The following is a 16,431-nucleotide window of genomic DNA, read 5'->3' on the forward strand; positions in this document are numbered from 1 at the left end:
GAAGATAAAATTGAATTTTTCTACAAGGGCATTAATTGTTTTAGTTCATAGGCAGCTTTTCATCACAGCAGTTTTTACACAGACATACAGCTTTTTTTTCCCCCCACCAGAGGATGACAAAGCAGTACAAAATTATTCAGATTACACACTGTAAGAAGTCAGTAGGCCAGACAGCTTAAGCCAATTTCCCAGCACTGCACAAAACAGCAGCAGTCAGGATCAGACCATGAGTCCTATTTCTGTTTCCTGCCCCATCTGCAAGGTTTGCTGCCTACAATATTAATAAGAAATGCCAGTTACAAAACACATTATCATCTTTGGCAGATGGCAGATGTACAGGGATCCTTCTCTAACCAGCTGTGATGCAAACAGTAGGTCTATCTGAAACATCTTCAGTGTTGCTTCAAATGGGCATTATATTTCCTCAACAGTCCATAAAGGTTTGGGAAAACATGCTTTTTGAGCACCATGGCAGGTATAAAATGCAATGTGTCAGTAGTCTGTTGCTGTGTAAGACTTAGGGGCATTTTCCAAAGTCAGGGTAGCTGGGATCCCATATGGCACAGCCTTTGTAAGACACAAAAGCTTCTGCCAAAACACCCTGATCTAATGAACCGCCAGCAGATAAGCTCCAGCACCTATTACAAACCTGTGAGAAAAATAAACTGTGATCCTGTTTTCCCTAATTGCCTTTAGTCCTTGGAGTGAACTAGAAAAAGAAATCCATGCCAATTCAGCTAATAGTCAGAAAGTCTCCTCACACATTAAGACTGTAATATCAGTTTTTATGTTATTTCCCATGCTGCAGAGCCATGACGCATGGAAAACAAATGGTTTAGCACACACAGAGGATAACATGCTTAGACAGTGACAAGTAACATCAAAAAGAAGCAGCCTCTCCTTCTTTTCATGTGGCTCTGAGTAAAGCCCAGCAGATTTTCCCTCTTCAACAGCAAAGTGTCTCCTTGCTTGCTGCTGCCCACACACTTAAGGAGTGGAATTAGCAGGACTGAAGGGATACAGGAGACTTAAGGCCCCTGATGGCTTTGACTCACACAGTGGGGACACCAAAATTCCATCTGCCAGGGAATACCTGCACCCTGCTCTGCCTTTATCCCGCCCTCTCCTTCTGTGAGGTTCTTCCCACCCCTACTCGTTTTCTGTCAGGCAGATTTTCAAATGGCAAAATTGTCATGCCTAATTAAACTAATAAGACTAAAATGGAAATGCAGTCAGAGAAGTGTTTCTGTGGAAGTAGTGCACTCCTACCATAAACTTCTGCTCTCTGTGCATTTAGTCTCATCTATTTACCTGGCTGCTTTGTCTCGTGTATCATTAACAGAACTGTTAATTAGTGCCCCAGGTCTGCAAGCAGTGTGAAGCAATTTTTGTGACTGGTACCTCCATCCTGTCTGATGTGTCTTTACTGCTGAAGGCTGCCCAACCTTGACTCCAGGTAACCAGAGCAAGTTTGCAGAGCTGGTAGATAAAGAACTTTTATGTGAAAATTGTAATCTGAAAGCAACACCCTGCATTGACAGAGGGCCTTTTAAAAAGTCACTTTTCTAAAATGGAGTCTAGCCTACCACCACACATATTCAAAATGAAAAGGAATGGTTCAGTGGGAACTTCTCCTAGAACAAGACCATGGATCACAGGAGTACTGAAGGAAGTTTATGGACGCAAGTAAGCCACAACTTATCAGATGTCTGCTGTTTCTACTGCGTGGGCGACATAAAAACAATTACACCCAAGAGCACAAATTGAGGGGTTTTTTTGCAGGTGTTCATGAAAATATTTTATTTGCTACCTCTTCTGGAGTATTTCAAACAGAATGTAAACTTACGACCAGAATTACAAATTTTGCCTCTAGATTTCGAGGGTACCCACAGCAGTTTTACTGATTACATGTGCTTTTTCAGAATGTCAAGAATGCATAGCAACACCTATCCTGCAATCTATTCATATCTCCCTGAAAAGATAATTGATTCATGTCTTGGAAAACATTTACAGACTGTAAACTATATGACAGCTGGAAGTTATTAAACACCAGAGCAGATGTGTCCTTCTCAAAGATGTATGACTGCAAATCAGATCTCTCTTGCTTTCCTGTGTCTAACACAGAGCTGAAAAGTGCTTGTGGAGTAAAACACAGCATACAACAGCTCCTATACACACCAGCAGATGACTTATTGTTGACTGAAATGAAACACAATCCAGGTCGTACTGATGTGCCATGAACCACTCAAATACAGTGTTTCATATTGGCTTCAAATTTCTCACCTGCCAACTCAATAATTTAAGATGAAGCATAAGTCAATGTGGTCAGTGAAATAAGGAAAGAAATGAGGCAGTTGGGTATGGCATATTGACCAGAACCTATTTAGATGGGGGAGAAATAAGGGAGATTGGTTGGCAATGGATGAGGAGCCAGTAGCAAGAATGTGTTCTTGATGATAGGAAGACAGACGGACAGATGAAACGTGGTTAATTATTGCAGGTTCCAGGATTGAATCATAAAAGATGACCACAATTAAGTACTTAAGGGTAGGACAACAGTACCAATTGCAGGCAAGTTCCACAAACAATTTCAAATTAATACAAATTGAGGCATTTCCTCCAAGCAATATGTACATTCATAAACAGGCATGTGTCTACATAGCTTCTTTGCTTCTCTACAGCTACAAAGGGCAGCATAGTTCAAAAATTCACCTTTCTGGCACGCAAAAAGTTCGTGTTTCAACATGTAGGATTCCAACTTTCAGAAAACAAATTTATGATTAATCTGAAAATACATGCACAAGACATAATATCTATATTAAATCAACTATGCTTATATTGAAAAGCTTTACGTTTAAAATTTAATTAAAATGCTGATTTGTAAGGGATTTCCCCTAAATTAGTCAATAGGAATGAAAAACATCCACAGTAGTAGTTCCTGTTCACTTAGACTTCTGGTATCATAGCACAGAATGGGGATGGCTACTCACTACATCAAACTTAAGTTTTTCCTCATAATTTACTGCCTAACATACCTTGGACTTAATGCTTTTCTTTTCTATGCCTACGTGTATTTCACAGAGGCTTTTACCTAAATTACCAAATGGTCCAGGCTCATTTACTATTTGTATATTTGTCATTTTGTTTACAACAATGCAGGAGACCAGGATGACTCTTCCTCCATGATTAGAAAGGAGCAGAATATGTTGAGACTGGACAGCACATTACACACAGGTACAATAGGCACACCAGCAAGCTGAGTAATAAACAAGGAGGTTTAAAGATATAAGCAGTCAGAAATGTTTCTAGTGCTTTCTCAGCTTCAAAATACGTCCTGTCTGAAGATGTCACATTTCCAGTTGTCCTTGCTCCGTGCAGGAAGGCCAGCCAGGCCTGGGGGGTGACAGCAGAGCAGGCAGGGCAGTGGCCTGGCCAACACTGTCCCCACTGCTCAAACAGGGACAGCAAAGCAGGGCCAGCAGTGGGGACAGAGCTGGGCAAGAGTCCAGCTTGCCTGACAAGGTTGTAGCAGTGAGGCAGGTGCCAAGCCAGGAATCCAAAGCCCTGGTTTAAATGCAGCTCCTGAGCCAGCAGGCAGAGGTGTGAGGCTGGAGGCTACAGGTGAGGCTTCTCACATCTCTGTCTCACAACGTGAGTGTTTCACAGCAGTCTAACTAAGAGTTATGTGGCAGTGCCACACCAGAGCTGACCTCAAACACAGGCATCTGAATGCCTGGCATGGCAAGAAGTGGCTGCAGAGGAGTTGTATATCTAGTTCAGGTAACTCTCTGTGAGATAAACAGCACTTTGGGGGACAGAAACAGAAGAGAAGAAAATTTAAGATCCACTATGATTTGTTTTCCTTCTGTTATAGATACTCAAAAAAACCCCCACCAAAATATAACCACTAACCTAGATTTCATTTACCCAAATATAAAACTAATCCAATTCTATCCCTTTAGCCCTGCACTCTACTCTGAGAGCTTCTCTCTTTCTTTGCACTCATTTTTCCTCCCTCCCCAACTTCTTTCAGCTTATGAAGTCTCTGTTTTTGCCATGAAATGTAAGAGTGGCAGAAAAAAAATAGAAAAAAGAGAACATTTCAGTTTAGTTCTGTAATGTCAGAAATTTTCTTCAAAAAGCCTGCGCATGGCACTCAGTGCCATGGTGTGGTTGACACGCTGGTGATGGGTCATAGGTTGGCCTCGATGACTTCACAGGTCTTTGCCAACCTCATTGATCCTGTGGTTCTCTGATTTTGTGATTCTGCAACACAATCAAGAACAATGCCCCATCTCTGTACATAAAGAGCACGCAGAGAGTTTGTACCATGTGCGCCCCCAACAGAAGAATTTTCTCACTTAGCTAACCCCAACTTCAGTGATAGCCAGGAAATAATGTTGTTTGAAATGGAATTAAGATGCAAATCACATTCATAAAAGGATTTTCCTGATGATTCTTTGGCATGATAGAAACTTTTTCCCAAATCGGACTTGTAAACCCAGTGTCTTCCTGTAGAATCAATAGCTTCTAAAATGGCTGCATCTCTTAACATATTTATCATTAGGGTATAAAAACCTTGCCTCCTTGCAATGCTATAGCATGCAAAACTGAGAATCAAATTATGTTCTCATTTCCCTTCAAATACCTCACCTTGGCAGAAGTAAGTTGAACAGACATGGAATGTTAAACAGTGAATTAACCTGTAATTCCAGAAAAAGTGCTAGAGTAAAATTACATGTGCATTTGAGAAAAATAACATAAAATATCATTTAAAAAAAAGGAAAATAAACTGAAAATTATTCTTTCTGTTAAAGATTTCAGTTGTTAAAATATATATTAGGAATTTAATGGAAAATCTTCATAATAGGACAAATGAAAAAACTAATAATAAAAAAAAAAATGCAGAATTATGAGGCCAAGAAAAAAACATGTCTGAGTGTTTAAAATAATAAATAAGAGAGAATAATAAAGAGAGAAGAGGTAAAAAGTATCAGAAGTTTGATGTTTTTGAATATATTTACTCCATCTTGATTTACATTGAGAGAAATTAGCATATTTTATTTATTTAAAATATATTTCAAAAGATCGACAGAAAGAAAGAGATAACATTTTTCCTTAAGTTCTCTCCAAGGTAGTAATTAGTTACAATTACTAATTGTAACTAATTGCAGAACTAAATGTAACTAAATGCAGAACGTTAGTCACAAAATTATCCTAAACTAAAATTGTGATGGGAGCTTTTCTTAAATGTTTGCCCTATTTTACCAAGCATCATTTCTGTGCTTGAAGTACTTCTTTCCAGTTTTAAAATTAGATCCAGCCCCTCCTACTACAAGCTTGCTATAGGAGTTCCAGTTGAAATAAACAATTATTAAATCAAATGAGCTTTAAAACTCTGGGAGTATGAAGAAAGAACACTTTCACTACCTGTAAATACCTTACATTGCAAAAAAAGGTTTCAAGGAAGGTATTAATGTGCTTTAGTCTAAATAAGGTACAGTTCAGTGCACTTTTATGTGCTGTAATACAATCACACATTTGGCAGCTACTGCATGAGGTTTTCATTCCCAGTCTAATTCAGCTCTCAGGTGCTCAGGAAGGCAGGATAGCAAACAGTACTCTTAGTAAATATTTTAAAATTACAAGTACGTCACATGTGCTTGCAGGACACTTGGAATTACTTTGGAGCCCAAAGGATAAGGCGTTAGGGGTTGAGAGACACAGAAACATTGGAGCTTTACTCTTTCTCTAAACGTCTTAGGTGACAAATGTTGATAAAGATGATGGAATCTATATTCTTATCTTCTATTCCCCTTCCCAAAACAATTATGTTTTCTTTATATACAGTCCTAAAACACTTTTTCTCCCAAAGGACAAAATTTTCTGCTGGCTTCTGTTTAACTCTTACTTCATCCAATACTTACTCTTAATATCCACTGCATAAAGTGCATTTGTACCATTACATGTGTTGAGCACAGTAGGTTTACATATATTCAAAGAATAGATTAAAAACGTACTGAGCTTTATAACAGGGCTTTTTAAAAAAAGCAGATTATACAGAAAGCCTCTCACCAGGGAACCCAGAAGAGACCCTGTGGTGTTTCCACACCCAGTCAATTAAAGGATTACTACTATTAAAAAACAAGTCTTTCTTCGGGACTATAGGTTTAAGCGCATTATCTGAAATTGGTAGGGATCATCTTTGCTTGTAAAATGCCAGTAGGCCTACTGACAGCAAATTTTGAGCCAGGCATCTTGGAGACCAGCACAAAAAGTCTGAGCAGCTTCTAAAATAAGACAAAACAGATTTTAGACCAGCTTCTACTAGCACAGAAATGCAATTCCTGTATTTTGAGTTTTCTTTTGATAGGATCATTTTCCAGCAAACCCCTTCCATTTTCTCTTCAATGACTAAGAACTTGTGTCCAAATTGGAAAATAGATCTCCTTTGCTGTGTCTAAGGCAATTCTTCCTAAAAAAACCCCCATTTATTTGGCTATCAAAACTGTGTGTGCACCACACAAAATATATTTATTTTTGCAGCTTTGATTTTACATAGGTCCAATACTGACACGAATTAAATGCCAGCAAGGTGTCCACTGTTTTTATATTATAGAATGTTGTGTGTGCTTTGCTAGCTAGAGGCCAATGGGTTAATAAAAATCAATCAGGCATGTTCAGAACAGAACAAATAATGTGTGTATTACATGGTGTGATTTAAGGCCTGCATGGCTGTTATCATGGCTGAGGACTGGGAAAAGGCAGAAAATAGGTGAATACATTAGGACAGACTGTTAGACAGAAAACATGTAACAGATAAATAGCAGAGATACATGCATACACACACTTCAGGCCCAGCCTCTGCCCTTAGTGACGTTAACCCAGCCCACAACAACACTTTTGGATTCATTGTGGCTCATAGACTGGCCAACCACAAACCAGAATTGCTATGGAAGATGGTGCAATGTCTGTCTACAGCCACCTCTGGATTAAGTACTGTTTTAGGGCTCTCACAAACTTAATTGACTTAAGCAGTATTGCAAAAGGTAACAAATATGGTTGGCATTTGGCCTCTAACTGTCTACCATTCATTATTTCCTCACAAAGGTCAGAACTGAGGCTTTATACCTAAAAACAGCTGCAAGCAACACATTTTTGGGGGTGGGAAAGCTTCAGAGACAGGTTCTACAGCTTTATCTGAATGAATGAGTCCTGCACTGCCTCTTGATTTCATCAACTTGAGTGGAGACACTCAGCAATAGGGTTGTCCTAAAGATACTCCCTTTATATCAAGAAGGTAAGAGGAAGGTAAAACAAAACATACAAAAATAGATACACTTCGGGCAAAGAAATCAAGGTTCAAGCATTATTCATGGACATACCTCTCTCTCTGTTAAATGTGGTTCAGTAGCTGACAGGATCAAAAGTAGCTGTGATCTGGATGTGCCTGCATTTTGAGAAGAAAAGAAAAAAAAAGAGCAGATGGATGAAACAAAGTATTTAAGCAGCTTACTTTACAATAATACTAAATTTTTTCACTTGATGAGCAAATAGTGGATTAGTTATGAGTCCTGCCATGGCAGGTGGCACCTACAGTCTTGACTAGCACAGAAAACATATTTAACTATACCTGAAAAGGTTAGATAAAATAAAGAAGTCAATTACAAAGGCTGGGACATACTTAGAGCCACCTTTGAAATAATATAACTACAGAAGTTTAAAAAAAAGAGGAAAAAAATGGGAGGCATGTAGGCTTAATTAATATCATTAAAAATTAGAATGATTTGCTCAGAAAGGTATTGATTTTATATACAGAGGTGAAGTATCTCAATGTTTATTATCATGCATAAGTTCCTTGTAGAATATATTTTATCATCCTTTATCCCCATAGCAGGGTCCTTCTACCTGTGCTTTTGAAGTCCTTTTATCTTGATTACAGAATACAGAATCACACAGCAAGCTCTTTGCTCCAGAAATACACAATGTTAATGTAAGCTAAAGCAGTTAAAGTTCTTTAGTAAAGCTCACTGAAGTGAAGGGGATATAAGACAAGAGGTGGGATTTAAAATTCTTCCATGACATACATACTCCTAATACCTTTAATTTTCCTGATCAGCTTCAGACAGAGAACATCTGAATAACATTCAGGAGAGTTACTGGTCCTGATCATGCTGAACACAGCTGCTCACACAAAATACACAGCATCAAAGATTTCTGTGATGAGAAAGTCTCATACTTTTAGAAATGGGGCAATTTTGGAACCTTTTCATCTACGAATCGAAGAGCTATTTACATGACTTATCAATCTGCAGGGGCAAAGCTCAGCACTTTAGAAAGCACTACAATACCACATTTTTACCTTCACCTAACCCAGGCTGAGCTCTAAACCAATGTCTTTGGTTTTGTCAGCAGCTTCATTAGTGCAGCCACAGTAACAGAGTGGGCCATGAGCAGATCCTGTGATTCCAGGCCGTCTGAAGCCCTCTAATCACCACTCAACCTTGTTCCTAATTAATTCTCTCTGTACTTATACATTTACAACCTGCTTTTCTTGGTTAAGGATTTGTTACAAGAATCTGAACACTTACCTGAAAAAAATGAATTAAATAAACTGTATCTACCTCTGTTTGTACAAAATTAATTCAGCAGGTTTTCAGTAGAAAACACTCTCCAATTAAGCAATGCAAGAGCTACCTCTGCTCCATCACACGAAACCTTATGCTATGCACACTAATATAATCTCTGGGACAAAATGGTTTAGTGCTTATGGTCACTTTTGGCTGCTAGAAAAAAGGTAATTTCTTACCTCAGGGTAAGAAATACACCTCCCCAACTCCAGGCATTTTCAGAAACAAGGGGGAATGCAATGTCACTATCTAGAAAGAAAGAATGTGTTTATACCTTTACGCTAAACTGACCTACAAGCATTGTTTCCATTGCTTTTATCCAGTTTGCTCATGTTCCTGGCAAAAATGTAATCTAAAATGATTTCTAACTTCTCTACTCCACCCCCTGCAAAGTATCCACTTTATCTGAAAAATTAACTTATCATTAGATCTGTGGCAAATTCCCTCACAGATGGTCTTTCTTTATCTTTTCAATGCCTTAATTGGATTTTTATTTTGTGGTGATCAAGCTTAATAAGGTCCATTTCACAAGACGTCCTTCTTACAGGTATCCCATTGTCTAGAAATTTTGCTCTGAATTCCAAATATTCTTTCAGGAATGTTTCTTTAAATATGCTAAATTTGTATCCAAACACTTTCTAATGCAGTTTTGCATGCTCTCAGAATCCAATAAAAACTTTGCAGATTATTAACAGACCGCATTTCTTAGTAATTAAACACATGGGAGTGTTTATAGACAGCCTTTATCCCACCATTTTTATTGCCATGTTTTCCTTAATTTCTGCTTTCCATACTAACTCTTCATCCAATACTTATCTGCATATTTAAATTTCCAATTAATTTTTCTCTAGGCTTTTTCACAATTACAAGTTATCAGAAAACACTGACATACAGTAGTTATACACTTGAAAATTAAATGCATCAAAATTTGCTCTGCCATACTAGTGATTAAGCAAAATCAGTTTCTATGATTATTTCGTCCAGATTAAACAGAAATCTCAACTAAATTGCTTAAGAGAAGTTCAATGCAATTCCCTCTTCAAAATTAAATCAGAAGGGAAAGTTTAAGTTTATGCATCTGGGAAATAATTTCCTGAATCATGCAGTCATTGGTTAGAAAAAGAAATACATACTTAGGAATCACAGAATCACAGGATGGGTAAGGTTGGAAGGAATCACTGTGGGGCATCTGGTCCAATCTCCCTGGTCCTGCAGGATGAAAACTAAAACAATCTAGGAAGTTGCCATCACCCTATTTGGGAAATTTACTTCTATACATTGCTGTTTTGTGGTAGTACATGTGCTTCTAACAAAAATACTGTTGTTTTCTGTAATAATGTAATCTCCTTCATGATCCCTAGGACACCATGGCTTCCTTCTCCCAGCTTGCAATGAAGATAGTAAGAAATCTTCCACAGCAATCTAGGGCTACAGACTACTCCTTCCAGAAGCCTCCCACATTATCCCTTCCAAAGCTGTGTAACATACCAAATTCTAATAGGATTAACTTGGTATCAACTGTAACATGAACTAATGAACATCTAATGAAGTAGCCCAAAGCCCCTGTGATACATAAGAAGATAATCAGGTAAGTTTCCCTTCCACTTGCTCATCACCCAAATATTTTGCCTCTTACAAAATTGTGGGATTTCACAGGCAAGCAGAAACTGAGGAGAGGGAGCTAGAAATAAAGGAAATCTGCAAATTATATAGAAACTATAGAAGCTGCTTATACTTCCTTGAAAATACTAATATTTGCCTATTTTAATCATTGGACACTTCCAGATCCTTGAAAATATAAACCCAATTCTCTTTCTCAGGTGAGATTTATGCCAGAATCCTCAAAAGGGCTTCAGTATTGTTCCATTCAATGCTGCAATGCCTAGTTGTAAGTGTCCTGCAATGTAATGGAAATCAGCACTTGGAGACAGAGGAAATTGCATTAGATGGACTGATATGGATGGGACATTCAGCTGCAGCACTCTCCTGGTAAGTTTTAGCACACAATACTGCAATGGATGAGTTTCACTTAAGCCATAGGACTACGGTGTATTTAACAAGATCCACGTGACTTTAGTGCTGGTTGAATTCAGTGCCCTTTGGTAGTAGCCAAGAATTCTTTGGGAAGTGTTGTGTCAGGTTAGCACTGTTATTATCTAGTCAAACTGCAGCACAATTTAGAGGTTCCAATTAAGAAGGAATGAAAGGACAATGAAATAGCACTCGGGATTTTCAGTTAATACTCCATGTTAAATACCACAGGGGGAAATGTAAAGCTGCTTGCTGGAGACACTTGAAAGGGCCATAAAGATTGGCACTGCAGATGCCATATAGTCAGCAGTGCAAGCAAACAGGAGATGGTAAGGTGCGGTCTAGAATGTTAAAGAAAATAATCCACAGTACAAGAGAGAGAACAATGGAACACCAGCATAACAAGATGAAAAATATTTTCTAAGATACATATGTTGCAAGCCAGTATTTGTTGAGACTAGAAGGAAGATGACTGGAGCTGTCAAGACATGAAATGATAAGGGCCTGAGTGAGAGTTCTGGTCATGTGAAGGGAAAACAAAGGCTGAATCAGACTGAGATTGAGCAGGAAGGAGCAAATGTACCATGTTAGCAACAGCAGAAAGAGAAAGAAAAATGAAAAGGCAGTGAAGTCTAGTGTGGAATAACGTGTATGGACACGTATGTACTGCCCTGATACCATGGCATTTGAGGTAACAACATTTTAGATCGAGTTCTCATTGGACTGGTAGTTTCATTTTCCTAAGCAGATACCCTTGGCAAAGCCAGGCTGAGAAGACAAATAAGGTGCTGGAAGGAGGCTGTGCAGCTGGTGCTGCAGGCACAAGATATCTCCTCAAGTGTTGTGAGGTGGGTTATTTTTTCTTCAGCAAATAATTCCATATTTTATGCAACTAAACAAAATTTAATACTTTTATTAAAAAAATATTAGTAGAAGACAATTAGCCTGCATTTAATTTTCAAAAGTCTATCTTCTTTTCTGACTAGAAAGCTGTGTGCAGTTCAAAATAGTACTTTAATTCTTGACCCACTCTTTAATGATTCAGCGTTATCCCACTGATCAACTGTTTCATAACAATATGTTAAAACTTGGAGGAATGAAAACCTTAATGTTAAAAAACACTCACTCCAAAGGCTGTCTGGTCATTAAAGACTATTCTTCTGAAAGGAGAGGTCTTTGGCATTTTTCATTAAAAAAACCCCAAACATAAAATCAGTTCAGGGTCATTTGTAAAATCTGACTGAGGCTGAATGCATTAGGATCAACTTTTCCCCAGATGCTCCTGCATCAAGAAATGTGAAGGTACATCCATGTTTTCTTTGCATCTTTACTGATGATGACCCTAAACTCAAGTTTTGAGATGACTTTCAGATATAACATCTTTACAGAATCTGTGCAAGGATTATATTGACTAATGTGACAACGTGCTGGTCTTTGAAAGATTGGTGGGATAACTTTGGCAACCATGAAGCTTGTTGTTAATGAGAAATTAGAGGTTGTGAAATTTTAAAAAGGATGGTGAGCCCCAAACTGTTATTCATCAGCTACACCAGCTGGACAGGCAGTGGTGAGATAAATTTTTTAAGCAAAAAGCAAGCTGCAGCACATTCTGAGTCAAGAATTCATGGAGCAGTTGCACAATTCAGTTATACAGTATACAGTCAAGAGAAAATAAAATCAGAAGAAAGAAATACATAAATCCACCCCAGCAGAAACTGACTGGCTCTTTAATTGTCTTATGTTTAAATGTTTTCTTACTGAAATTAATAGCTTCATACTCTCCACTTGTAAAAATATAATGCACAGAAGTGACAGGAAAAAGGCATGTCTTAAACTAGCCAGGATTATTCTACACAAATGTAACTAATAAAAAAAAAAAAACAAACCAAAAAACCTGAGTTTTGTTCATTGCTCAAAATTTTGAACAAAAATAAAATGAAAATTTCAACCTGCCAAACACTATGACAGTGGGAATTTAGAAGTCACAGCATAAAATAGAGCTAGTGGCAGTAGCTGCCACCACTAAGACACTTTGGTGTTTTCCTAGCGGGCTAAGCTATTTTTTTTCATTATGAAACACAATAGAATTGACATCACGTTGAACACACAAAACCCCCAGCACTTTCATCGAATCACTGACGGACAGGCTTCCAAGGACTGCAACGTTTTCCAGCAGCCTCCTCGTACTGACAGGAACAAGTGTGTAAACCGAGGAGCGGGTCTGATACAATTCAGATACACTGTATGAGAACAGGCATTTAATTTAATCTGCAGACAATTACTGGCAAAGCTGCTTTTGTGCGTTGGGTTTAATTCCTGGGCTGTGAAGTCATGAAATGGTGCTCAGCAGAGCAGAAAGGTGAACACCATCCTGTTAAGTGAAAGCAAAGAGGCCATTTTACGGATGGCTCCATAAGCTGGCTAAAGCAGAGCCTGTGTCCCGAACAAAGGACACTGATTCCCAGCCACATTCCCTCCCAAACAACCCCAATCGCCAGCTGAAAAGCAACTTCACACAAACAATGGTTAAGCCTCTGACTTGTGGCTTGAAGCAATTTCTTTGTCAGACTTTTTCTGTGGACATAATTAGTTGTTTGCCAGGGAATTTCTTGGCACAGTCCATACCCTAACATTTTTAAAACCAGAATGGATTTCTACTCATTGGGAAAGGGGGTCTAAAATACTTTATTGTCAGAAGCCATTAATGTAAGGATATAACTAATTGGAGAAAAAGTGCTCCTTGAAGGTATTGGGAACCAACTGGATATGTGCCATTTCTGGGATGCTCACCAAGGGTTTCTATAAAAACAGAAAGAGGAAGTAGAAATGTTAGCTATTTACTTGTACATTACACACCATTTATCAAGGTTGCTCTAAGCCCTAGATTTGCATAATGATGTGTGGCACTGGGCCATGCCTGGTACCTGGAAAACCTTGGTGACTTTCCTTAGCTTGCAGAAACAGGAAAAGGGGCCCTTGATTGCAGCGAGTATGTCTGGATCTGAAGCACACATCGAGCAGTTCTTTTTTATTTTGGGCTTGTGCAGGTATAACCTGAGAAGGTGGCAAAACATATGGCAGAAATTTCAGGGACATTTGTGGCTGAAATTTGAAGCAGGGCAGAGGGGAGTTTTGGAGTTTTGCCCCAGGGGATGCTGCTGCAGTCCCTGTGCTGGTCTCAGGGGCAGGATGCAGATCTGTGCTGCTGTCAGGGCTGTGACTGTTCACCTGCCGACACAAACTTCCCAGAGCAGTCACCTGAAAACCCACCGGTTCTTGTGGAATAAGAGCGCACCAGAAACTCCAGACTAGCAGCAGAGCCTGCACTTGTCTTTAGGATCTCGTCCTTGGTAATCACACCTGCAAACGACTGTGAAACTGAAGATACTGCCCAGGTGGTCTGCTGGGTAAATGGGACACAGAACCACAGAACCACAGAGTCACAGAATCACAGAATCACAGAATCACAGAGTCACAGAATGCATTGAGTTGGAAGAGACATTTAAGGGCCCATGGGCACAGAAATTTCAGGGACATTTGTGGCTGAAATTTGAAGCAGGGCAGAGGGGAGTTTTGGAGTTTTGCCCCAGGGGATGCTGCTGCAGTCCCTGTGCTGGTCTCAGGGGCAGGATGCAGATCTGTGCTGCTGTCAGGGCTGTGACTGTTCACCTGCCGACACAAACTTCCCAGAGCAGTCACCTGAAAACCCACCGGTTCTTGTGGAATAAGAGCGCACCAGAAACTCCAGACTAGCAGCAGAGCCTGCACTTGTCTTTAGGATCTCGTCCTTGGTAATCACACCTGCAAACGACTGTGAAACTGAAGATACTGCCCAGGTGGTCTGCTGGGTAAATGGGACACAGAACCACAGAACCACAGAGTCACAGAATCACAGAATCACAGAATCACAGAGTCACAGAATGCATTGAGTTGGAAGAGACATTTAAGGGCCCATGGGCACGGACGCTTCCCACCATCCCAAGTTTCTCCAAGCCCCATCAACTGGCCTTGAACACTTCCAGGGATGGGGCAGCCACAGCTCCTCTGGAGAAACTCTTCCAGGGCCTCACCACTCTCACAGGGAAGAATTTCTTCCTAATATCTCATCTAAACCTACTCTCTTTCAGTTTACAGCCATTCCCCCATGTCCTGTCACCACAGTTCCTGATACCTACATGTGGTGCCAGCTATACCCATTGACAGTATATTAGTAGCTGATAAATATATTCAAATGAAGAGAGAAAAAAATTGAAAATACAGAAAATAATAAAACCAGGAACATAAGATATGAACAGATTTCAAGCACAAGACATCGAGATAATTATTATGGCAAAACATAAATAATTTTATTATGACTCATATTTTTAACTTTCTGTAAAAAAAAAAAAAGCTGGAGAATTACCCTTTTAGCTAAATGTTTTAAAATAATTCCATATAATTATTTTTCAGTAAATGTTACTAATCAGGAACATGTGTGCCAATATTCAAGGTCTGCATCTGTCAGTAAAATCAGACGTAAAGGCTGACTACGAAACTCCTGATTTCACAAATCCAGTGAAGAAGTTGCTTTCTGCATTTCTCGAGATAAAATCAAAAAAATTGTACATGCAAGCATAGAGCCTTCAACACAACACAGTTTCATACAGAATGCTTACATTCACTAAGCATTAAAAGCAATTTAATACTTCCCTCCAATCACTAGACCAGACAGAACTGAACATTCCCAAAGCATTAAAAAAAATCACGTTATTCTGATAATGACAGATACAATTTTTAAAGATCAAATACAAAAATTACAATGTAAATCATACTTAATCAACTTTTAAAATAAAAATCATCAAAAAGCAAAAGCAAGGTCATTAATTTTTAAATCATATTTGAATAAGTAAAACCAGAGACAAGGCAACATCTTCAGCAGTTTGGAATCCAGCATCCATAAAATACACAATCCATACTTATAGCAATGATTACATTTGGCTTTTATTAAAGTAAGTAATACTTGGTATAAAAATGCTAGAGAATCCAGATGAAAAATTTATTATAAAAAATTAATGGAATTATTTAGGTTTGTAAAAGCATCAAACTCAGAAAAGCTATTTACTGTTCATAGCATAAATGTTTTATATATTATGTAGTGCACATACTATATAATTGAGTTTCAGTTTTTATTTTATTCATAGCCTTTAAAAATACACTTAAACATTACAGTAAATATGAACAGTATGATTCATTGAGAATCATCTAAATAACTAAAAATCATTGCATAACTATTTCTAAGATTTGGCCATCCCCAATCAGAGGACAACACAATTTGGTTCTATTGTTTTACCCTTAGTTTGAATGCCTGTACTTTCAAAGACAAAGAATTGACTCAAGGAAGTTACCCCAAAATACAGAGAAGAACAACTTGAAGGCAGTTATATGAAACTATTAATTCTTCAAATATTGGTACATAGGATTTTCAGAACAAATTGAGTGACTTGGAGCAAAAATCTCCACAATTACTGAGGTAAGTTAGATTTGAAAGGTAGAAACTTTCTATACTATTTCATACGACTCCACAATACTATTTCATGCAGCTTAGATGGGAAGTTAAATTCTAACCTTCTGTCTCTGTGTAAAACATAAAGATCACATTTTATTCCAGTTTATCAGTCTGAAAATGGACTCTACCATTGAGACAGTGAAGCTGGAAAAGTTTCTAAGTGCTACCATTTTTCCCCAGTAAAGACAGTGTAAAATTATTCAGCAGTGGAGAAATTAATGTACA

The 16,431-nt window shown here is 38.4% G+C and overlaps 1 long non-coding RNA gene across 2 annotated transcripts in view; it reads right to left on the reverse strand.

The window, feature by feature from the left end:
• LOC108444711 overlaps positions 1–16,431 on the reverse strand; it is a 54,210-nt gene that overhangs the window by 27,064 nt on the left and 10,715 nt on the right. Inside the window, exons 3-4 of one of the 2 annotated variants that reach the window (XR_001859354.1) lie at positions 13,586–13,715; positions 13,328–13,460 (exon numbers count right to left, since the gene is read on the reverse strand). This is a non-coding gene — a long non-coding RNA (uncharacterized LOC108444711). Of the gene's footprint in view, positions 1–7,385; positions 7,451–13,327; positions 13,461–13,585; positions 13,716–16,431 lie in introns of those variants that run through there. The other variant, XR_001859353.1, reaches the window with a different exon arrangement.

Source organism: Corvus brachyrhynchos, unplaced genomic scaffold (genome assembly GCF_000691975.1).
Source record: "Corvus brachyrhynchos isolate BGI_N302 unplaced genomic scaffold, ASM69197v1 scaffold281, whole genome shotgun sequence".
In the NCBI taxonomy this organism is placed as follows: domain Eukaryota; kingdom Metazoa; phylum Chordata; class Aves; order Passeriformes; family Corvidae; genus Corvus; species Corvus brachyrhynchos.